Below are 26155 nucleotides of genomic sequence, written 5' to 3' on the forward strand. Positions count from 1 at the left end.
GTCTGCTATTTCTGAACAAAGAGGATCCCAGAGAAGCATTTACAACCATTTGTGCCATAATTGCACAAGCTGTTTGTAAATAATTTCAGTGAGAAACCTAAAGTTTGTGAAAAAGTTGACTATTTTTTTTAATTTGATCGCATTTGGTGGTGAAATGGTGGCATGAAATATACCAAATGGGCCTAGATCAATACTTGGGGTTGTCTACTACACTACACTACAGCTAAAATTAACCCTACAAGCTCCCTACAAGCTCCCTAATTAACCCCTGCACTGCTGAGCATAATACACGTGTGGTGCGCAGCGGCATTTAGCGGCCTTCTAATTACCAAAAAGCAATGCCAAAGCCATATATGTCTGCTATTTCTGAAAAAAGGGGATCCCAGAGAAGCATTTACAACCATTTGTGCCATAATTGCACAAAATGTTTGTAAATGATTTCAGTGAGAAACCTAAAATTTGGAAAAATGTAACGTTTTTTTTTTTTTTTATCGCATTTGGCGGTGAAATGGTGGCATGAAATATAACAAGATGGGCCTAGATCAATACTTTGGGTTGTCTACTACACTACACTAAAGCTAAAATTACCCCAAAAAGCTCCCTACATGCTCCCTAATTAACCCCTTCACTGCTGGACATAATACACGTGTGGTGCGCAGTGGCATTTAGCGGCCTTCTAATTATCAAAAAGCAACGTCAAAGCCATATATGTCTGCTATTTCTGAACAAAGGGGATCCCAGAGAAAAATGTACAACCATTTATGCCATAATTGCACAAGCTATTTGTAAATAATTTCAGTGAGAAACCTAAAGTTTGTGAAAAAATTTGTGAAAAAAGTGAACAATTTTTTTTTTTGATCGCATTTGGTGGTGAAATGGTGGCATGAAATATACCAAAATGGGCCTAGATCAATACTTTGGGCTGTCTTCTAAAAATAAATATATACATGTCAATGGCTATTCAGGGATTCCTGACAGATATCAGTGTTCCAATGTAACTAGCGCTAATTTAAAAAAAAAAAAATGGTTTGGAAATAGCAACGTGCTACTTGTATTTATGGCTCTATAAAAAAGCAAAGAACATGTAAACATTGGGTATTTCTAAACTCAGGACAAAATTTAGAAACTATTTAGCATGGGTGTTTTTGGTGGTTGTAGATGAGTAACAAATTTTGGGGATCAAAGTTAGAAAAAGTGTGTTTTTTTCCATTTTTTCCTCATATTTTATAATTTTTTAATAGTAAATTATAGGATATGATGAAAATAATGGTATCTTTAGAAAGTCCATTTAATGGCGAGAAAAACGGTATATAATATGTGTGGGTACAGTAAACGAGTAAGAGGAAAATTACAGCTAAACACAAACACTGCAGAAATGTAAAAATAGCCCTGGTCCCAAACGGACAGAAAATGGAAAAGTGCTGTGGTCATTAAGGGGTTAATGTATACTACTGTTACACCAGATATGAGTTGCACTGGTGTGACACTGATGTGACACTGGAGGAAACTGACTGCTATTATTTCACAGTCAAAAAAGTGTTTTTTTTTTTTTAAATGTACACTACTGTTACACCAGATATGAGTGGTGGCACTGGGCAAGTGGGCACAGTATACGCTGTGAGCCTGACACACACGCTGGCAGGCAGGCAACTGCAATTAGATTACACAGGAAAAAAAAAAAGCAGACTGATGTTCTAGCCCTAAAAAGGGCTTTTTGGGACACTGAATACACTAGCTTAGCTATCGATTTCCCTATTAAATCAGCAGCAGCTACACTGTCCCTCCTCTCACTAAGAATGCAGCTTCCAAATGAATCTAAAATGGATGCTGTCCAGGAGGTAGGAGGGTCTGGGAGGGAGGGTCTGCTGCTGATTGGCTGGAATGTGTCTGCTGACTGTGAGGTACAGGGTCAAAGTTTTACTCAATGATGACGAATAGGGGGCGGATCGAACATCGCATATGTTCGCCCGCTGTGACGAACGTGAACAAGCTATGTTCGCCGGGAACTATTCGCCGGCGAACTATTCGCGACATCACTAATCATTAATATATTTTATAATATAACCAGATAATACTAGTATAAATGCTATAATGCTTATCTTAGTATTTTTAGATCAGTATGGATTGATTTTTAATTTTGCAAACTTTCAGGGTATTTATATACTTGCTGTATAGTCAGAAGTTGCTGATGTGTATTTATTGTGTGACGCTTGCATTATATGAATTTGTGAGGGTCTGTTAGAGAACACAGGCTTTTCTCTGAATCTGTTTCCTTTAGATATTATTATAATTGTAGTAATTGTAGTACAGTGCAGCAATGATTTCTTAGGCATTCTATAATATAATTAAAATGCTTATTATTCTTTATCAGCGTCAGTCAGTTTTTACTTATTAATATATATAAATGAATCCTTTCCCATATGAAAATTTCTAACCAACACTTCAGCCCAAAACACTGTTTTGGTCTAAATCTTTTTTTCAAGAGCGATAGGTTTAGGACCAGATTACAAGTGGCGTGCTAGCGGGTTTTTTCGCTCATGTGCTAACTGCGCTCAAAGTAAACTTTTAGTGAGGACAGGTTATCTTTTTACAAGTTGGAAGCAAAAAGTTAACATGCAAGTGAAACCGGTGGCTTACGTCATGGTTTTGAATATCACGACCACGCTAACTTCTTCTCCCTATAGATTTCAATGGAGTCCACTGTTAAAAAAAAAACCTAACTCTTATTGCTCGCACGCTAACCCGACACACCTAGACCAGCTGCACTAAAACCGAAGGTAGTTATGAATATTTTACATTCCAATGTTCTTCACATAGAATAAAATGTTCTTTTATTTTTAAATATTGAGATATATATATCACAATGGTTTTCTTAACATAAATTTACACCTTAATATCTAATGAATATATAAAGGTGTATGTATATATATATATATATATATATATATATATATATATATATATATATATATATATATATATATATATATATGTACAGTATCTCACAAAATTGAGTACACCCCTCACATTTTTGTAAATATTTTATTATATATTTTCATGTGACAACACTGAAGAAATGACACTGACTCTTTGCTACAATGTAAAGAAGTGAGTGTAAAGCCTGTATAACAGTGTACATTTTCTGTCCCCTCAAAATAACTCAACACACAGCCAATAATGTCTAAACCATTGGCAACAAAAGTGAGTACACCCCTAAGTGAAAATGTCCAAATTGGGCCCAAAGTGTCAATATTTTGTGTGGCCACCATTATTTTCCAGAACTGCCTTAAACCTCTTGGGCATGGAGTTTACCAGAGCTTCACAGATTGCCACTTGAGTGACATCATGGAGCTGGTGGATGTTAGAGACCTTGCGTTTCCCCACCTTCCATTTAAGAATGCCCCACAGATGCTCAAAAGGGTTTAGGTCTGGATACATGCTTGTCCAGTCCATCACCTTTACCCTCAGCTTCTTTAGCAAGGCAGTGGTCTTCTTGAAGGTGTGTTCGGAGTCGTTATCATGTTGGAATACTGCCCTGTGGCCCAGTCTCTGCCCATGTTGGCATTCATGCTTCCCTCAATGAACTGTAGCTCCCCAGTGATGGCAGCACTGTGCCCACCACCATGCTTGACTGTAGGCAAGACACACTTGTCTTTGTACTCCTCACCTGGTTGCCGTCACACATGCTTGACACAATCTGAACCAAATAAATTTATCTTGGTCTCATCGGACCACAGGACATAGTTCCAGTAATCCATGTTCTTAGTCTGCTTGTCCCACATTTGAAAAAGCCGGAGTTGCCGGCGAAACATGTTAGGGGAAAGGGCACATGGGACCCTTCAATTTTAAAGCTCTAAATGTAGTATAAGTTTGGTAATCAATGATATCTGAGCTGACACGTGTGTATACTCAGATTTTGTAAGGTCAGGTTGTACACAAAATATAACTAACAGACAGAAACTTTTAGTTTCACAGGTTCTGTTCATATAGTATCAATGTATTACTACTACCTATTACCATACTATTATCTCTTGTGACTATGAATACATATTTCAGCTTTCGTTGCGGAGGTTCAATTTTCTACATTGCAGTGTGAAAGTAATGCTACATAAATTTCTATATCCACACGCAATTGTAGTTAAAGGGCTAAGCATTACAACGGCATAATTCAGGAACGATGCAAGTATAAAAAGTTTTTTTTGGATCCTTTCAATTGTAAACAGTGCACATAAGTATATAAAGTTTCCTTTATTATTTATTAATTTATAATTTTAAATTGATCTAAAAGCTTGGTATATTAATTGCACTTTGTCTTATCGGATGCTAGATTGTTATATAGCCCTTAAACTAGTGCAACAACTAGAGCAATCAGTTACTCAAAGCAACTATATTAAGGGATTTCTTACATAGCCCTTATAACAGTGGGCGTTTGCCACTACAGTACGATAACTAACCACTCAACTAACCACTCAGAGCAACCATATTAAGGGAATCTTTACATAACCCTAATTACATTGTATGCTCGCTATTATAGCGAGCAAATTAAAGAAATGTAACATTTAAAGCAGTTATAGCAAGGGACTTTTTACCAAGCTGTAAGGATTCCTCTTGCAATTAGTATAACAACATTGCCTCCTAAGGTTAAGTAATACAAACGCAATATATTTCATTATCTCCTGTGGCTGTGTACCAAATGCTTGTACAATTAACTGAGGCTTTGTAACATATAGCAAGTCATTTAAAATAATTTTGTCCTCTGTAGCTTGCTAATATATACACAACCGTATTACAAACCCACATAGGTTTTGCAACATATATGCAATATAATTCTTTGCCTTCGGAGACTTTGCAACATAAAGTAACTCATGTAGAGGAATACGAACTTGCTTTATATGCAGATACTAACATGGGAATTATTATAACTGATACACAATAATAAACCCTATTATTAGCATAATAGAACTGATTGGCTGTGATTTATAGTTACCTATAAGAATCTAATTTATATTAGTGGTTACATGTGGGATAGTAATTCATCACCTGACAGACCTTACATATCTAAGCATTATCCTTGATATTAACAGTGACCGGATAGGTAGCAACTTTAGAAGGTCTCCTTAGTCCCAGCACAATCCTTAGATAATACAACGTGTCCACCAGGTGAATAGCTCTTTGAGCTTTCTTTACAAACCAACCTTATATCTACACATGATTTTAAGTACCCATTTTTAAGCGTATCTAAAAAAGTTGAATTTTAACCTATTTTTGATTAAATTTTCCATATTGTCATAATATACTAATCTATAGTTGTAATTAATTAAGTGTTCGCTTATACACAGCACCTGTGGGCTCTTATTACACTTTATAAGGCCAATTAAGTACTATCATAAGCCCTTCCCCGCTATTTACCCTCTAGTAGTTCCATCACTCTTTCTTATTTCTTAGTCTGCTTGTCTTCAGCAAACTGTTTGCAGGCTTTCTTGTGCATCATCTTTAGAAGAGGCTTCCTTCTGGGATGACAGCCCAACTTGATGCAGTGTGCAGCATATGGTCTGAGCACTGACAGGCTGACCCCCCCCACCCCTTCAACCTCTGCAGTAATGCTGGCAGCACTCATACATCTATTTCTCAAAGACAACCTCTGGATATGATGCCGAGCACGTGCACTCAACTTCTTTGGTCGACCATGGTGAGGCCTGTTCTAAGTGGAACCTGTCCTGTGAAACCGCTGTATGGTCTTGCCCACCGTGCTGCAGCTCAGTTTCAGGGTTTTGGCAATCTTCTTATAGCCTAGGCCACCTTTATGTAGACAACAATTCTTTTTTAAGATCCTCAGAGAGTTCTTTCCCATGAGCTGCCACGTTGAACTTCCAGTGACCAGTATGAGAGAGTGTGAGAGCGATAACACCAAATTTAACACACCTGCTCCCCATTCACACCTGAGATCTTGTAACAATAACGAGTAACATAGGCACCGGGGGAGGGAAAATGGCTAATTGAGCCCAATTTGGACATTGCCACTTAGGGGTGTACTCTTGTTGTCAACGGTTTAGACATTAATGGCTGTGTGTTGAGTTATTTATTTATTTCATATGATCAGTTTATCAGCGTGGGCGTGGCTGGAGACTTGGAGAAGGAAGGAGCCGCCGCCGTTAAGTTAACTACCTACTAGTGCTGTGACAATCACTTCCCCTCTCACAATAAGTTCAACTTCTAGTCTGTCATGGCACTGGAACTCCGGGACTAGCTGTCAGACAGAACAGCCCTGCACCTGAAATATGTGGACCGAGTCCGGATGATTCCGGAGTCTCGTCCACATATTATTGATTTACCCAATAAATCCTGCTGTGGCTCTGCCTCCTGACCAGCTCCACCCGCCCATGCGCCGGCCGTGCACACACAATTTTAACTGCGCAGTTGGCGGCACTGCAGCAGTAGCAGTGTAGCATTTTTGGCCATGTGTGGTGAAGGCAGCTGAAGGAGCAAGAGGACTGAGTTAGGCGAGAGAAGGAGCCACCCGGAGCCGGAGGTAAGCAAGCATCAGAGTCAGAGATACCTTTTATCCCCATCTGCTTCTCATTATAATCTCTTTCCTCTCCCTCACCTGAGACACCTTTCACAGTCACATGCTAACTTATTTATTTTTTTTATCTGTGGACTGGCCACACACTTCTTCACTTTTTCCTTCACTATTGTAAATGGTCCTATTACAAGTCATATCAGTGCCACAATAAATTTGTTATGCAGCCTATTACTATATTCCTGAATGTGGCGAGAATGTCAACCAATAAACAGCAAAATAAGCAGTAACTTGAAGAGGAAGTTCACTGATTATATTGCTGTGTATTGACTGACAATCTTGGTGCATGTGGGAAATTACAGATCTGTGGGCTATTTGTAATAGTCGGCAGGGACCATTTTAACTGGGAAAAAAACATGAAGCAGATGGGAAGTCTATGAAATGAATTGTGTATGTGTCAATGTCAACTTAAAGGCACAGTGTACTTGCCTTACCCCCTGCCAGCCAGTGAATGTCTCTCCATGTGCCTTTCAAGGCAGCCTATCTTTTCAATTCTGTTTAGCACTCTTTGTGCAAGTCAAGATATTTGAGTGTTTGTTACATAAGGGTAGACTAAATGAAATATTATATTGTTTAGTTAGGCTATGTGTATGAAATATCTGGCATTGGAATCCCTCTCAACAGCCACCGGTTTGCAGGCTACATATTTATGTTAATATCACTGCTTTGTTACTTACAGCTATGAGGGATAATATCACTGCTATGTGTTACTGACAGCTATGAGGGGTAATATCACTGCTATGTGTTACTGACAGCTATGAGGGATAATATCACTACTATTTCTTAGTGACAGCTATGAGGGATAATATCACTGCTATGTGTTACTGACAGCTATGAGGGATAATATCACTATTATTTCTTAGTGACAGCTATGAGGGATAATATCACTGCTATGTGTTACTGACAGCTATGAGGGATAATATCACTACTATTTCTTAGTGACAGTTATGAGGGATAATATCACTGCTATGTGTTACTGACAGCTATGAGGGATAATATCACTGCTATGTGTTACTGACAGCTATGAGGGATAATATTACTGCTATGTGTTACTGCCAGCTATGAGGGATAATATCACTACAGTACTATGTGTTAGTGACAGCTATGAGGGATAATATCACTGCTATGTGTTACTCACAGCTATGAGGGATAATATCACTTCTATGTGTTAGTGACAGCTATGAGGGATAATATCACTGCTATGTGTTATTCACAGCTATGAGGTATAATATCACTTCTATGTGTTACTGACAGCTATGAGGGATAATATCATCTAAAAAGTGGCAAACGAGTTTAGGAGCATCAGTCTTATGACTGCTGCTTCTTAACTTAAGTTTCCGGTGGGCCGGAAACTTCGCGGGTAGAAAACAGAATACGCTGCTTATTAAATCTACCCCAAGGTCTTTTTTAAACTATAAAAATGTATTAATTAGTTTTACAATAATAGTATAAATGCTTATTTTGTCTGTTATTAATTTATACAATATCACTCATTTTCCTCATGATTTGTTTTCACATGGAGCTGTTTTATTGACTTATTTAAATTTTAAACTTTATTAAAATACCAAAATGCAGATACAGAAGTCAAATAATCATATACAAAAAGTATACAGAGGAGATGCAATGCTAATGTAAGTTGTTGAGGATATTACAAACAAAAATGCTGTTATAAAGTATAGAAAATGAATATGACATTCTTTTGAGGTGTCACTTTTTTTGGCAAGTACCATGTTGGTGGCAGTGCCATTTTAAGATTGGTGCAATTAGTCTGTTCAAAGCATGGGTTAGATAATTATTATTATCATAATGATCAAAACAAGCTCAAAATTCAAAACAAATATAGTGCAATAACACTTAAAGGGACACTGAACCCAATTTTTTTTCTTTTGTAATTCAGAAAGAGCATGCAATTTTAAGCAACTTTCTAATTTACTCCTATTATCAATATTTCTTCGTTCTCTTGCTATCATTATTTGAAAAAGAAGGCATCTAAGCTTTTTTTTGGTTTCAGTACTCTGGACAGCACTTTTTTATTGGTGGATTAATTTATCCACCCATCAGCATGGACAACCCAGGTTGTTCACCAAAAATGGGCCGGCATCTAAACTTATATTCTTGCATTTCAAATAAAGATACCAAGAGAATGAAGAAAATTTGATAATAGGAGTAAATTAGAAAGTTGCTTAAAATTTCATGCTCAATCTGAATCACAAAAGAAAAAATTTGGGTACAGTGTCCCTTTAATAAAATATATTGGTAGGGAAATATAGTCACACCCAAGGAGTAAAAAAGCAAAACCTATGCTAAGAAATTAGTAACAGGTTATTGAAAATCTGAAACAACTTTTGCAATAAAAGTGTGGACTGACCTAATAGGGGAGATCAATGGATTGCAATATCTCTAGAACTTATTAATGTATTTCTAATTTATCTGAGTTAAATATCTATATCTCTCTAGTAGTAACATGTGTTGTACTTGCTTTTTCCAGTTGTCTAATGTAGGTGGTATAGACTGTTTCCAGAGTCTTGTTTAGCCTTTTAAGCCATTATGAAAAATAAGTTAAGTTTACAATTGACTTTGGGTCGTAGGTTAGTAATCGAGAATTCACATGAGATATTGCTTTGTAGTACAATATTAATGTGTTTTATAATAACTCTCCAAAATGGTTGAATAATTGGACATGACCACCATTTATGAAACAAAGACCCTGTTCTCCATATCCTCTCCAACATCTATTTGTTGCACCGGGAAATATGTAGTTTATATCTGACTCCCTATTTAAAACATATAGGGCTAGATTACGTGCAGCAGTATATTGCATTTTCGCGATTGTGAAAATTCTGCTAGAGTTAAGCTTTTTGCGCTAGTCGGGTTGCGCTCATATAAGTTAAAAAAACAACTTATTTTGCGCAAGTGGTAACCCTAAATCTGAACATCGAATATTGCATGCACGTTTACATATTCCCCCATAGAAGACAATGGAGACGAAAAAGTTGAAAAAAAACTACTCCACTCTCACTCAAACACGATTGCATTTTCGCAATTGTGCTAACCCAACATGAAAATATGAATATTTCATATTCCAATCTTCTTAACATAACGGAATATGTTCTATTTATTAATTTCTACATATTTCTGATGTTTTTTTAAACAAATATATATTTATACCTATATATATATTTATGATTATATATAGGTATAGATATATACAGATATATTTAGTCAATATCTATTTTAAAATACTTAGAACATTGGAATGTATAATATTTACAGTAAATACAGTTATATATATATATATATATATATATATATATACTGTATATATATATATATATATATATATATATATATATATATATATATATATATATATATATATATATATATACAGGTGGCCCTCGATTTACAACGGTTCAATTTGCACCGTTTCAGAATAACAACCTTTTTTTCAGTCATGTGACTGCTATTGAAAAGCATTGAGAAGCAGTGCATTGATTAAAAAAGCCAGTAGGTGGAGCTGTCCGCTTGTGTTGCAGCAAAGATATGCAAGCCAAGCAAGCTGAATTTAATCAGTTTAACCAGACCTGAGCTATTGAGCAGATTTTACAAATAAAGATTACCACTGGCGCTTATAAAATAAGCTAGAATTTATGCTACCATAACAGAGTGTGACTTATCTAAGTGTAAAAAGGTTATCTGTGACAGTGAATTTAATATTTGAGTCCGTGTATGTAGACGGGGTATCTAGTGTTCAAAACGTTTTCCTTTGGAAAACATATAAGAAATAAGTGAGTCTGTGTATACAGACAATATAGACGATGTCCGTAAATAGTGTCCTTTACAAAATAAATTGGGTTAAGGGATAAGTTTGTGTTTATAAATAGTGTTCGCGATACTAAATGGTGTCCTTAAAATATAGATGGATAGTAATTGATAAGTCTGTATTTACTGGTGATATGTTTGGTGTCCGTAAATAAAGATGATAGATATTATAGATAAAAATTGACTTGTTTAATAAACTAGAAAGACTTGCGACATAAACTTATGGCATAAAATTCATAAAAATGTAATCTCAAATAAATAAAACATAGGGACGTCTCCCTATAAGTAATTCTTTTGGTCAATTGGCCTTACAAAAAATTGGGTATTAAAAGTATAAAAATTGATCAATATAGCCACTTTGTGAATATAACAGTTATTGGGCAAACCGTAAGGTACCTTACAAGTGTCCGTTGAAAATCGGAAAAACTTCTGGACTGATGTACCGCTTCTTTGAGCGTCCTTCTGTGTTGTGCTCCTTCGCGGCTTATTACAAAAACAACAAGCCTCCGATGTTATTGGTTGTTGGAAGTCACACCTCTCTTTTAATAGGCTGTGATGGTGCACGCTGGATGTTAGCTTGTGATGGTATAAATGACCTTTAACAAGATGTTTATAGTGCTGCTGTTAGGATTCTGCTTCGGCACATATAAGCACAATATTGGAAATCCGCTGTTCTAGTAGTGAAGTAGTATTTTCCAATTCGTAGCTGATCAGATCCTTGGTCCTCCTTATGGCTTTTGCTCCTAAATCATAGAAATTAAAGAGTCCACTTGAGGGGCTGGATCGCAGCTTGTAGGAGTTAAAATCGTTGTAGTGCAAAGATATCCAGTGTAAGGGCGCACCACAGAGACACTCAGTCCATCTTAAAAGTTACTATTCATTTATTTCGGCACAAGTGTAAAAACATATAATCAGGCATGCAAGCCTAGCAGGCTCACAGGTAAAAACATAACACAGGTGTGTCAGATAGTCAAGCAGACATGTTTCGTGAGCATGCTCACTTGTTCACTGCATGTTAGGCTAGTCTGACACACCTTTACTTATACCAAGATTTTAAAGACACAGTATGATTTAGAGTAATTTATATCATGGTATAATTATCTGTGGACCCTAAACAGTATACTAGAGATTATAAACACTATATATCAAACAGATGTAAATCAAACAAAAATGTAAACTTATCATTCATGATAGTTAAATACTTCTGTTAAATGTTTATAGAGAGGATGTTTATTGCTGTTTGCAATTATAAAATTTATGTATACCTCTCCCTCTGTATGAATTATTTTTGTTTTACCAATTATAACACATATCAAAAAAAGGGAAAATTAGTCCTACTTTAAACCTTTGGAATTTATTGACAATGTGAGGAATATATACATCCTGTAAGGGGATATTTTATAAAGGACTGTGATTACATGCAAAAGAAGAAATGCACTTATTAAGTGAATAAATCAAGGTCCCTCCTCATGTTTAAACCTAAGGGGTTACTTGTCTTAAGTGAAAAAATCCAATAGACCTCTCGTTTATTTAGTTTATCCTCCCTGTTGCCTCCTCTTCTCCAATAGGGTACATGATCAATTCCTTGTAAGGTTAAACTAGACATATCTGAATCATGAAGACTTTTAAAGTGTCTTGAAATTGGAGTGTCAGATTTCTCATCTTTCCCAGAACGTAAATGTTCTAAGAACCTGTCTTTGATAGGGCGCTTCGTTTTACCAACATACTGACAATTGCAAATTGTGCATGTCAAAAGATAAACCACATGTGTGGTGTTACAGTTGATAAAAAAATTTATCTTGTGATCATAATTTGTTGTACTAGAGTGAAAAGTATTACCCTCTAAGGCATGTTCACAGGTTGTGCAATCCTTTCTTCTGCATTTATAAAAGCCTTTCTTTCCTTGGAGCCAATTGGTGTTAGTTTTATTTTTGTTCATTATATCAGATGGTGATAAATAATTGGCTAGGTTTTTTCCTCTCCTAGGTATAAAGTTTATTCCCTGCTGAACTATCTCCTTCAGAATGGGATCTGTGTACAAAATGGGAACACTTTCCCTTATTATATCACAGATTTTGTAATAATCTGTACTGTAGGTGGTTATAAATTTAGGTGCAGTAGTCATGGCTTGCTTTTCTTTTTTATTATATCTGAGAAAATGTTCTCTAGGGATGTCTTTTATACTCTCTTTTGCTTCATCTAGAATATCATTAGTGTAGCCTCTTTGTCTTAATCTATTGGTGATTAAATTGCTGTTTTCCTCATATTGTTCTTCATTGCTACAATTTCTTCTAGCCCTAATGTACTCCCCCTTTGGGATGCCCTTAAGTACATGTTTTGGATGGCAAGACTTAAATGACAGCAGTGTGTTGCCTGCAGTGGGCTTTCTGTAAAGGCTGGTTTCAATCTTATTCTCTGTTATATTGGCAGAGATTTTCAAGTCTAGGAAATTAATGGTTTCTGCATTGTTCTCTCCTACAAGTTTGATTCCATCGTCATTATGATTCATGAACTCACAAAAGGAATCTGCTTCAGATTCACTTCCCTCAAATACAAAAAACAGGTCATCAATATACCTATAAAAGTGCTTTATTTTATTCCTGAATGGATTTCTTTCTCCAAAGACGTGGCGCAGCTCCCACCATCCCATGAAGAGGTTGGCATAGGAGGGGGCAAATTTTGCCCCCATAGCTGTACCACGCCTCTGGAGAAAGAATTCAGTGCCAAACATGAAAAAATTATGCGTAAGGAGATACTCTATAGCTCTTAAAATAAAAGTCTTAGTAGCTGAGTCATATTCACTGTATGTATCAAGAAAAAATTCTATTGCAACCATGCCTTTATTGTTTTGAATACAGGTGTAAAGAGAGGTGACATCCACCACTAAAAATCTGAAACTGGATTCCCATCTTACTTTGTCTAGTTTTGTCAAGATGGCAGTTGTGTCTTGTATATGAGTTAAGAGTCCTTTGACTAGGGGTTGCAAAAAGGTGTCTATCAGATCACTGAGGGGTTCATTAAGAGAACCAATCCCTGCGATGATGGGACGCCCTGGAGGACATACAGGATCCTTATGTATTTTGGGAAAATAATGGAAGATAGGGGCAACTGGATGAGAGGGTATAAGTGCATCTTTAGTAGCAGCATTTATTATATTGTTATGTTTTGCAAACAAAACAATACCCACCAATTCATGTTTGTATAACTTCGTGGGATTATTCTGTAGTTTGCTATATACCTCTTTGTCATCCAGTTGCCTCCTAGCCTCCATTATATAGTCTGTTTTGTTCAAAATAACGACATTTCCCCCTTTGTCAGATGGTCTAATGAGGATTGATTCATTGTCAGACAAACTTTTTAATGCATTTTTTTCACTGGCTGTTAAATTGGAGGAGTTATTTGATTTCTTTAAGTTTTTCTCACTAAGTATAGTGAGTTTTTCCTCAATTGTTTTTTGAAAAATGTCCAAAGCTTTTGGACGGGCATGTACAGGGTAAAAAGAGCTTTTCTTCTTTACATGATCACATCTGGCCTCTAATTCTTTAGAAATATCATTATTGGATGTATCACCTTCCCCCATTAATTCATTTAAATCATTGATAGTGCACAGTTCAGAAAAAGAAAACAAATTATCAGAGATTTCATTATTTGTTGTTTTTTTGGTCTCAGTTTTGTTAGACTCCTGCTCACTCATCCCATAAAAATGTTTCTGTAGAGTGAGCTTACGCACATATCGATTCACATCTAACACAGTTTCAAATAGGTTAAAGTGTGCGGAGGGAACAAAATTGAGACCTTTGGATAAGAGAGAAATTTGAGTTTCATTTAAAGGAACAGTAGACAAATTTATGACATTTAAATTCAGGTCTGTTTTTTCTGTCCTTGTGATCTTGTCACATATTTCGTGTGGAAGGACTTGCCCCTGTATCCCTGTTTGACCTGACCGGACTTCTTGGGCTTTATTATTGTTTTTCTTGTTGTTGCTTTTGCCTCTTCTTCCTCTATGCGTTTTTTTCTTGCTGTTCCTGCAATTGTACCTTCCCCGTTTTTTGACTTCTCACTAGTACCTTCTTCTGGCTCCATTTCCTGTAGTGAATGAAATACTGCTGTAGCACATTCTTCTGTATTCTCATTGTCTGATGAGTCTATCTCATATTCAGTGTCTGAGAATGTGACTGATTTTCCTTTTTGTTTGCCAGACCCCTTCTTGTTAGGATTCTGTCTGCCTAGTTTGTGTGACCTGAATTTATTCCTTGAATATTCCTCATATGACCATTTATATACTTGATTTAATTCGTAATCCTTTTTATCTCTTGACATTTTATTCGACTTAAAATGCCAAAGTTCCTGTCTGAAACTAATCATTGACTGTTCAAATTTTTTATCATATTCTTTGAATTCTTTTTCTTTTTGAAATTCTCTCAATTGTATTTGCACTTCTTTCATCTCTTGCAATAGATCCCTCCTTTGCTTTCTTTTGAAATCTATTAATAGGTCAATTAATGCAAAGGAGCAGGTGTCCAAAATGTTGTTCCATTGTTTAATGAAATCAACGTCATATGTAATGAATGATGGAAACTTTTTGATTCTCAATCCTCTTGGAATACGTTTGTCATTCTTGTATATCAAAAAGGTTTTAATGTCCAGATCTAATTTTATATCCTTTTTGCGCAGAGAGTCAATTTCAAAGAATAACGTATCAATAGTGTGTGCAACTTCCTCATAAGTATCATTAGATTCCTCATTAAAGTCCCTTAGTACATAACATTCCATTTCTTCATTATCCATTTTAATATGCGTTATTAGAAGATATTTGTATACAGCTTAAAAAGTCCAATACCTGTGAGCCTAAGATTTCTAACAACGTAAGTGCCTATATTGCAATGTTAGCAATTAACAACCCACCTCGTCTTCAGCCGACTTTAAAACAATGCAGAGAGTATGTATCCCGGACCGGAACAGATATCAGCGTGCAGGTCTATCTTTCAGCCTGCATATCCGTCAACCAACAGAATAATGCTTACGAAAAACAGCTAGGAAAGAACAATATGCTGTAATCTCTTACCCGCCTTCACTTCTGTGGTAGTTCCTCTAGTTCCTTAGTCCGGACGGCAGCTTTCACACAGATAAGCAGAAATCAATCCAAAGGTACACAATTGTTCTGTGTGTGTAGCGCTCAACTCACCGCTCCCTATGCGATCACTGCAGGGGGTGGAGTAGTCAGTCCTCCAAACGGCTCAATGGAGAGTGGGTGTAATTTCAGTTTGTCCTGTTATGCAGCCCAAAAAGTAAGTCTGCCAACTTACAAAGCAAATGTAGAGATATCCAGTGTAAGGGCGCACCACAGAGACACTCAGTCCATCTTAAAAGTTACTATTCATTTATTTCGGCACAAGTGTAAAAACATATAATCAGGCATGCAAGCCTAGCAGGCTCACAGGTAAAAACATAACACAGGTGTGTCAGATAGTCAAGCAGACATGTTTCGTGAGCATGCTCACTTGTTCACTGCATGTTAGGCTAGTCTGACACACCTTTACTTATACCAAGATTTTAAAGACACAGTATGATTTAGAGTAATTTATATCATGGTATAATTATCTGTGGACCCTAAACAGTATACTAGAGATTATAAACACTATATATCAAACAGATGTAAATCAAACAAAAATGTAAACTTATCATTCATGATAGTTAAATACTTCTGTTAAATGTTTATAGAGAGGATGTTTATTGCTGTTTGCAATTATAAAATTTATGTATACCTCTCCCTCTGTATGAATTATTTTTGTTTTACCAATTATAACACATATCAAAAAAAGGGAAAATTAGTCCTACTTTAAACCTTTGGAATTTATTGACAATGTGAGGAATATATACATCCTGTAAGGGGATATTTTATAAAGGACTGTGATTACATGCAAAAGAAGAAATGCACTTATTAAGTGAATAAATCAAGGTCCCTCCTCATGTTTAAACCTAAGGGGTTACTTGTCTTAAGTGAAAAAATCCAATAGACCTCTCGTTTATTTAGTTTATCCTCCCTGTTGCCTCCTCTTCTCCAATAGGGTACATGATCAATTCCTTGTAAGGTTAAACTAGACATATCTGAATCATGAAGACTTTTAAAGTGTCTTGAAATTGGAGTGTCAGATTTCTCATCTTTCCCAGAACGTAAATGTTCTAAGAACCTGTCTTTGATAGGGCGCTTCGTTTTACCAACATACTGACAATTGCAAATTGTGCATGTCAAAAGATAAACCACATGTGTGGTGTTACAGTTGATAAAAAAATTTATCTTGTGATCATAATTTGTTGTACTAGAGTGAAAAGTATTACCCTCTAAGGCATGTTCACAGGTTGTGCAATCCTTTCTTCTGCATTTATAAAAGCCTTTCTTTCCTTGGAGCCAATTGGTGTTAGTTTTATTTTTGTTCATTATATCAGATGGTGATAAATAATTGGCTAGGTTTTTTCCTCTCCTAGGTATAAAGTTTATTCCCTGCTGAACTATCTCCTTCAGAATGGGATCTGTGTACAAAATGGGAACACTTTCCCTTATTATATCACAGATTTTGTAATAATCTGTACTGTAGGTGGTTATAAATTTAGGTGCAGTAGTCATGGCTTGCTTTTCTTTTTTATTATATCTGAGAAAATGTTCTCTAGGGATGTCTTTTATACTCTCTTTTGCTTCATCTAGAATATCATTAGTGTAGCCTCTTTGTCTTAATCTATTGGTGATTAAATTGCTGTTTTCCTCATATTGTTCTTCATTGCTACAATTTCTTCTAGCCCTAATGTACTCCCCCTTTGGGATGCCCTTAAGTACATGTTTTGGATGGCAAGACTTAAATGACAGCAGTGTGTTGCCTGCAGTGGGCTTTCTGTAAAGGCTGGTTTCAATCTTATTCTCTGTTATATTGGCAGAGATTTTCAAGTCTAGGAAATTAATGGTTTCTGCATTGTTCTCTCCTACAAGTTTGATTCCATCGTCATTATGATTCATGAACTCACAAAAGGAATCTGCTTCAGATTCACTTCCCTCAAATACAAAAAACAGGTCATCAATATACCTATAAAAGTGCTTTATTTTATTCCTGAATGGATTTCTTTCTCCAAAGACGTGGCGCAGCTCACACCATCCCATGAAGAGGTTGGCATAGGAGGGGGCAAATTTTGCCCCCATAGCTGTACCACGCCTCTGGAGAAAGAATTCAGTGCCAAACATGAAAAAATTATGCGTAAGGAGATACTCTATAGCTCTTAAAATAAAAGTCTTAGTAGCTGAGTCATATTCACTGTATGTATCAAGAAAAAATTCTATTGCAACCATGCCTTTATTGTTTTGAATACAGGTGTAAAGAGAGGTGACATCCACCACTAAAAATCTGAAACTGGATTCCCATCTTACTTTGTCTAGTTTTGTCAAGATGGCAGTTGTGTCTTGTATATGAGTTAAGAGTCCTTTGACTAGGGGTTGCAAAAAGGTGTCTATCAGATCACTGAGGGGTTCATTAAGAGAACCAATCCCTGCGATGATGGGACGCCCTGGAGGACATACAGGATCCTTATGTATTTTGGGAAAATAATGGAAGATAGGGGCAACTGGATGAGAGGGTATAAGTGCATTTTTAGTAGCAGCATTTATTATATTGTTATGTTTTGCAAACAAAACAATACCCACCAATTCATGTTTGTATAACTTCGTGGGATTATTCTGTAGTTTGCTATATACCTCTTTGTCATCCAGTTGCCTCCTAGCCTCCATTATATAGTCTGTTTTGTTCAAAATAACGACATTTCGCCCTTTGTCAGATGGTCTAATGAGGATTGATTCATTGTCAGACAAACTTTTTAATGCATTTTTTTCACTGGCTGTTAAATTGGAGGAGTTATTTGATTTCTTTAAGTTTTTCTCACTAAGTATAGTGAGTTTTTCCTCAATTGTTTTTTGAAAAATGTCCAAAGCTTTTGGACGGGCATGTACAGGGTAAAAAGAGCTTTTCTTCTTTACATGATCACATCTGGCCTCTAATTCTTTAGAAATATCATTATTGGATGTATCACCTTCCCCCATTAATTCATTTAAATCATTGATAGTGCACAGTTCAGAAAAAGAAAACAAATTATCAGAGATTTCATTATTTGTTGTTTTTTTGGTCTCAGTTTTGTTAGACTCCTGCTCACAAACATGAATTGGTGGGTATTGTTTTGTTTGCAAAACATAACAATATAATAAATGCTGCTACTAAAGATGCACTTATACCCTCTCATCCAGTTGCCCCTATCTTCCATTATTTTCCCAAAATACATAAGGATCCTGTATGTCCTCCAGGGCGTCCCATCATCGCAGGGATTGGTTCTCTTAATGAACCCCTCAGTGATCTGATAGACACCTTTTTGCAACCCCTAGTCAAAGGACTCTTAACTCATATACAAGACACAACTGCCATCTTGACAAAACTAGACAAAGTAAGATGGGAATCCAGTTTCAGATTTTTAGTGGTGGATGTCACCTCTCTTTACACCTGTATTCAAAACAATAAAGGCATGGTTGCAATAGAATTTTTTCTTGATACATACAGTGAATATGACTCAGCTACTAAGACTTTTATTTTAAGAGCTATAGAGTATCTCCTTACGCATAATTTTTTCATGTTTGGCACTGAATTCTTTCTCCAGAGGCGTGGTACAGCTATGGGGGCAAAATTTGCCCCCTCCTATGCCAACCTCTTCATGGGATGGTGGGAGCTGCGCCACGTCTTTGGAGAAAGAAATCCATTCAGGAATAAAATAAAGCACTTTTATAGGTATATTGATGACCTGTTTTTTGTATTTGAGGGAAGTGAATCTGAAGCAGATTCCTTTTGTGAGTTCATGAATCATAATGACGAAGGAATCAAACTTGTAGGAGAGAACAATGCAGAAACCATTAATTTCCTAGACTTGAAAATCTCTGCCAATATAACAGAGAATAAGATTGAAACCAGCCTTTACAGAAAGCCCACTGCAGGCAACACACTGCTGTCATTTAAGTCTTGCCATCCAAAACATGTACTTAAGGGCATCCCAAAGGGGGAGTACATTAGGGCTAGAAGAAATTGTAGCAATGAAGAACAATATGAGGAAAACAGCAATTTAATCACCAATAGATTAAGACAAAGAGGCTACACTAATGATATTCTAGATGAAGCAAAAGAGAGTATAAAAGACATCCCTAGAGAACATTTTCTCAGATATAATAAAAAAGAAAAGCAAGCCATGACTACTGCACCTAAATTTATAACCACCTACAGTACAGATTATTACAAAATCTGTGATATAATAAGGGAAAGTGTTCCCATTTTGTACACAGATCCCATTCTGAAGGAGATAGTTCAGCAGGGAATAAACTTTATACCTAGGAGAGGAAAAAACCTAGCCAATTATTTATCACCATCTGATATAATGAACAAAAATAAAACTAACACCAATTGGCTCCAAGGAAAGAAAGGCTTTTATAAATGCAGAAGAAAGGATTGCACAACCTGTGAACATGCCTTAGAGGGTAATACTTTTCACTCTAGTACAACAAATTATGATCACAAGATAAATTTTTTTATCAACTGTAACACCACACATGTGGTTTATCTTTTGACATGCACAATTTGCAATTGTCAGTATGTTGGTAAAACGAAGCGCCCTATCAAAGACAGGTTCTTAGAACATTTACGTTCTGGGAAAGATGAGAAATCTGACACTCCAATTTCAAGACACTTTAAAAGTCTTCATGATTCAGATATGTCTAGTTTAACCTTACAAGGAATTGATCATGTACCCTATTGGAGAAGAGGAGGCAACAGGGAGGATAAACTAAATAAACGAGAGGTCTATTGGATTTTTTCACTTAAGACAAGTAACCCCTTAGGTTTAAACATGAGGAGGGACCTTGATTTATTCACTTAATAAGTGCATTTCTTCTTTTGCATGTAATCACAGTCCTTTATAAAATATCCCCTTACAGGATGTATATATTCCTCACATTGTCAATAAATTCCAAAGGTTTAAAGTAGGACTAATTTTCCCTTTTTTTGATATGTGTTATAATTGGTAAAACAAAAATAATTCATACAGAGGGAGAGGTATACATAAATTTTATAATTGCAAACAGCAATAAACATCCTCTCTATAAACATTTAACAGAAGTATTTAACTATCATGAATGATAAGTTTACATTTTTGTTTGATTTACATCTGTTTGATATATAGTGTTTATAATCTCTAGTATACTGTTTAGGGTCCACAGATAATTATACCATGATATAAATTACTCTAAATCATACTGTGTCTTTAAAATCTTGGTATAAGTAAAGGTGTGTCAGACTAGCCTAACATGCAGTGAACAAGTGAGCATGCTCACGAAACATGTCTGCTTGACTATCTGACACACCTGTGTTATGTTTTTACCTGTGAGCCTGCTAGGCTTGCATGCCTGATTATATGTTTTTACACTTGTGCCGAAATAAATGAATAGTAACTTTTAAGATGGACTGAGTGTCTCTGTGGTGCGCCCTTACACTGGATATCTCTACATTTGCTTTGTAAGTTGGCAGACTTACTTTTTGGGCTGCATAACAGGACAAACTGAAATTACACCCACTCTCCATTGAGCCGTTTGGAGGACTGACTACTCCACCCCCTGCAGTGATCGCATAGGGAGCGGTGAGTTGAGCGCTACACACACAGAACAATTGTGTACCTTTGGATTGATTTCTGCTTATCTGTGTGAAAGCTGCCGTCCGGACTAAGGAACTAGAGGAACTACCACAGAAGTGAAGGCGGGTAAGAGATTACAGCATATTGTTCTTTCCTAGCTGTTTTTCGTAAGCATTATTCTGTTGGTTGACGGATATGCAGGCTGAAAGATAGACCTGCACGCTGATATCTGTTCCGGTCCGGGATACATACTCTCTGCATTGTTTTAAAGTCGGCTGAAGACGAGGTGGGTTGTTAATTGCTAACATTGCAATATAGGCACTTACGTTGTTAGAAATCTTAGGCTCACAGGTATTGGACTTTTTAAGCTGTATACAAATATCTTCTAATAACGCATATTAAAATGGATAATGAAGAAATGGAATGTTATGTACTAAGGGACTTTAATGAGGAATCTAATGATACTTATGAGGAAGTTGCACACACTATTGATACGTTATTCTTTGAAATTGACTCTCTGCGCAAAAAAGGATATAAAATTAGATCTGGACATTAAAACCTTTTTGATATACAAGAATGACAAACGTATTCCAAGAGGATTGAGAATCAAAAAGTTTCCATCATTCATTACATATGACGTTGATTTCATTAAACAATGGAACAACATTTTGGACACCTGCTCCTTTGCATTAATTGACCTATTAATAGATTTCAAAAGAAAGCAAAGGAGGGATCTATTGCAAGAGATGAAAGAAGTGCAAATACAATTGAGAGAATTTCAAAAAGAAAAAGAATTCAAAGAATATGATAAAAAATTTGAACAGTCAATGATTAGTTTCAGACAGGAACTTTGGCATTTTAAGTCGAATAAAATGTCAAGAGATAAAAAGGATTACGAATTAAATCAAGTATATAAATGGTCATATGAGGAATATTCAAGGAATAAATTCAGGTCACACAAACTAGGCAGACAGAATCCTAACAAGAAGGGGTCTGGCAAACAAAAAGGAAAATCAGTCACATTCTCAGACACTGAATATGAGATAGACTCATCAGACAATGAGAATACAGAAGAATGTGCTACAGCAGTATTTCATTCACTACAGGAAATGGAGCCAGAAGAAGGTACTAGTGAGAAGTCAAAAAACGGGGAAGGTACAATTGCAGGAACAGCAAGAAAAAAACGCATAGAGGAAGAAGAGGCAAAAGCAACAACAAGAAAAACAATAATAAAGCCCAAGAAGTCCGGTCAGGTCAAACAGGGATACAGGGGCAAGTCCTTCCACACGAAATATGTGACAAGATCACAAGGACAGAAAAAACAGACCTGAATTTAAATGTCATAAATTTGTCTACTGTTCCTTTAAATGAAACTCAAATTTCTCTCTTATCCAAAGGTCTCAATTTTGTTCCCTCCGCACACTTTAACCTATTTGAAACTGTGTTAGATGTGAATCGATATGTGCGTAAGCTCACTCTACAGAAACATTTTTATGGGATGAGTGAGCAGGAGTCTAACAAAACTGAGACCAAAAAAACAACAAATAATGAAATCTCTGATAATTTGTTTTCTTTTTCTGAACTGTGCACTATCAATGATTTAAATGAATTAATGGGGGAAGGTGATACATCCAATAATGATATTTCTAAAGAATTAGAGGCCAGATGTGATCATGTAAAGAAGAAAAGCTCTTTTTACCCTGTACATGCCCGTCCAAAAGCTTTGGACATTTTTCAAAAAACAATTGAGGAAAAACTCACTATACTTAGTGAGAAAAACTTAAAGAAATCAAATAACTCCTCCAATTTAACAGCCAGTGAAAAAAATGCATTAAAAAGTTTGTCTGACAATGAATCAATCCTCATTAGACCATCTGACAAAGGGGGAAATGTCGTTATTTTGAACAAAACAGACTATATAATGGAGGCTAGGAGGCAACTGGATGACAAAGAGGTATATAGCAAACTACAGAATAATCCCACGAAGTTATACAAACATGAATTGGTGGGTATTGTTTTGTTTGCAAAACATAACAATATAATAAATGCTGCTACTAAAAATGCACTTATACCCTCTCATCCAGTTGCCCCTATCTTCCATTATTTTCCCAAAATACATAAGGATCCTGTATGTCCTCCAGGGCGTCCCATCATCGCAGGGATTGGTTCTCTTAATGAACCCCTCAGTGATCTGATAGACACCTTTTTGCAACCCCTAGTCAAAGGACTCTTAACTCATATACAAGACACAACTGCCATCTTGACAAAACTAGACAAAGTAAGATGGGAATCCAGTTTCAGATTTTTAGTGGTGGATGTCACCTCTCTTTACACCTGTATTCAAAACAATAAAGGCATGGTTGCAATAGAATTTTTTCTTGATACATACAGTGAATATGACTCAGCTACTAAGACTTTTATTTTAAGAGCTATAGAGTATCTCCTTACGCATAATTTTTTCATGTTTGGCACTGAATTCTTTCTCCAGAGGCGTGGTACAGCTATGGGGGCAAAATTTGCCCCCTCCTATGCCAACCTCTTCATGGGATGGTGGGAGCTGCGCCACGTCTTTGGAGAAAGAAATCCATTCAGGAATAAAATAAAGCACTTTTATAGGTATATTGATGACCTGTTTTTTGTATTTGAGGGAAGTGAATCTGAAGCAGATTCCTTTTGTGAGTTCATGAATCATAATGACGATGGAATCAAACTTGTAGGAGAGAACAATGCAGAAACCATTAATTTCCTAGACTTGAAAATCTCTGCCAATATAACAGAGAATAAGATTGAAACCAGCCTTTACAGAAAGCCCACTGCAGGCAACACACTGCTGTCATTTAAGTCTTGCCATCCAAAACATGTACTTAAGGGCATCCCAAAGGGGGAGTACATTAGGGCTAGAAGAAATTGTAGCAATGAAGAACAATATGAGGAAAACAGCAATTTAATCACCAATAGATTAAGACAAAGAGGCTACACTAATGATATTCTAGATGAAGCAAAAGAGAGTATAAAAGACATCCCTAGAGAACATTTTCTCAGATATAATAAAAAAGAAAAGCAAGCCATGACTACTGCACCTAAATTTATAACCACCTACAGTACAGATTATTACAAAATCTGTGATATAATAAGGGAAAGTGTTCCCATTTTGTACACAGATCCCATTCTGAAGGAGATAGTTCAGCAGGGAATAAACTTTATACCTAGGAGAGGAAAAAACCTAGCCAATTATTTATCACCATCTGATATAATGAACAAAAATAAAACTAACACCAATTGGCTCCAAGGAAAGAAAGGCTTTTATAAATGCAGAAGAAAGGATTGCACAACCTGTGAACATGCCTTAGAGGGTAATACTTTTCACTCTAGTACAACAAATTATGATCACAAGATAAATTTTTTTATCAACTGTAACACCACACATGTGGTTTATCTTTTGACATGCACAATTTGCAATTGTCAGTATGTTGGTAAAACGAAGCGCCCTATCAAAGACAGGTTCTTAGAACATTTACGTTCTGGGAAAGATGAGAAATCTGACACTCCAATTTCAAGACACTTTAAAAGTCTTCATGATTCAGATATGTCTAGTTTAACCTTACAAGGAATTGATCATGTACCCTATTGGAGAAGAGGAGGCAACAGGGAGGATAAACTAAATAAACGAGAGGTCTATTGGATTTTTTCACTTAAGACAAGTAACCCCTTAGGTTTAAACATGAGGAGGGACCTTGATTTATTCACTTAATAAGTGCATTTCTTCTTTTGCATGTAATCACAGTCCTTTATAAAATATCCCCTTACAGGATGTATATATTCCTCACATTGTCAATAAATTCCAAAGGTTTAAAGTAGGACTAATTTTCCCTTTTTTTGATATGTGTTATAATTGGTAAAACAAAAATAATTCATACAGAGGGAGAGGTATACATAAATTTTATAATTGCAAACAGCAATAAACATCCTCTCTATAAACATTTAACAGAAGTATTTAACTATCATGAATGATAAGTTTACATTTTTGTTTGATTTACATCTGTTTGATATATAGTGTTTATAATCTCTAGTATACTGTTTAGGGTCCACAGATAATTATACCATGATATAAATTACTCTAAATCATACTGTGTCTTTAAAATCTTGGTATAAGTAAAGGTGTGTCAGACTAGCCTAACATGCAGTGAACAAGTGAGCATGCTCACGAAACATGTCTGCTTGACTATCTGACACACCTGTGTTATGTTTTTACCTGTGAGCCTGCTAGGCTTGCATGCCTGATTATATGTTTTTACACTTGTGCCGAAATAAATGAATAGTAACTTTTAAGATGGACTGAGTGTCTCTGTGGTGCGCCCTTACACTGGATATCTCTACATTTGCTTTGTAAGTTGGCAGACTTACTTTTTGGGCTGCATAACAGGACAAACTGAAATTACACCCACTCTCCATTGAGCCGTTTGGAGGACTGACTACTCCACCCCCTGCAGTGATCGCATAGGGAGCGGTGAGTTGAGCGCTACACACACAGAACAATTGTGTACCGTTGTAGTGCAAAGGTCTGGAGTAAATTCTACGCGTTTCACCCTCTGGGGGCTTTATCAAGATACCTTACATTATAAACTGGGTTTCAATTTACAACGGTTTCGATTTACAACCATTCCTTCTGGAACCTAACCCCGGCGTAAACTGAGGGCTACCTGTATATATATATATATATATATATATATATATATATATATATATATAAAAAACATATTTAGCAATGTATCTGTATGTATCTCTATGTTAAAGTACTTTGGCAGTTTTCTTTTTCTTACACCCGAGATCTCATATTTTTGAGCACTTATATAACTTTTTGTGCAATATGTTTTTTAACATAATTTTTATTAGATGGTGTAACTTTACTTTGTAATGTATTTTTGAAGTGTTTTGTGCAGCATTTTAGTTTTGTAAAACAGATAATCACAGCTCCAAGATCGCGGTAAGAATTGTAGCGTAATATAAGCGCAACTTGTGATATAAGCACAATTAAAACGGATCGCAAAAACACAA

The sequence above is a fragment of the Bombina bombina genome, chromosome 6 (genome assembly GCF_027579735.1).
Source record: "Bombina bombina isolate aBomBom1 chromosome 6, aBomBom1.pri, whole genome shotgun sequence".
NCBI lineage: Eukaryota > Metazoa > Chordata > Amphibia > Anura > Bombinatoridae > Bombina > Bombina bombina.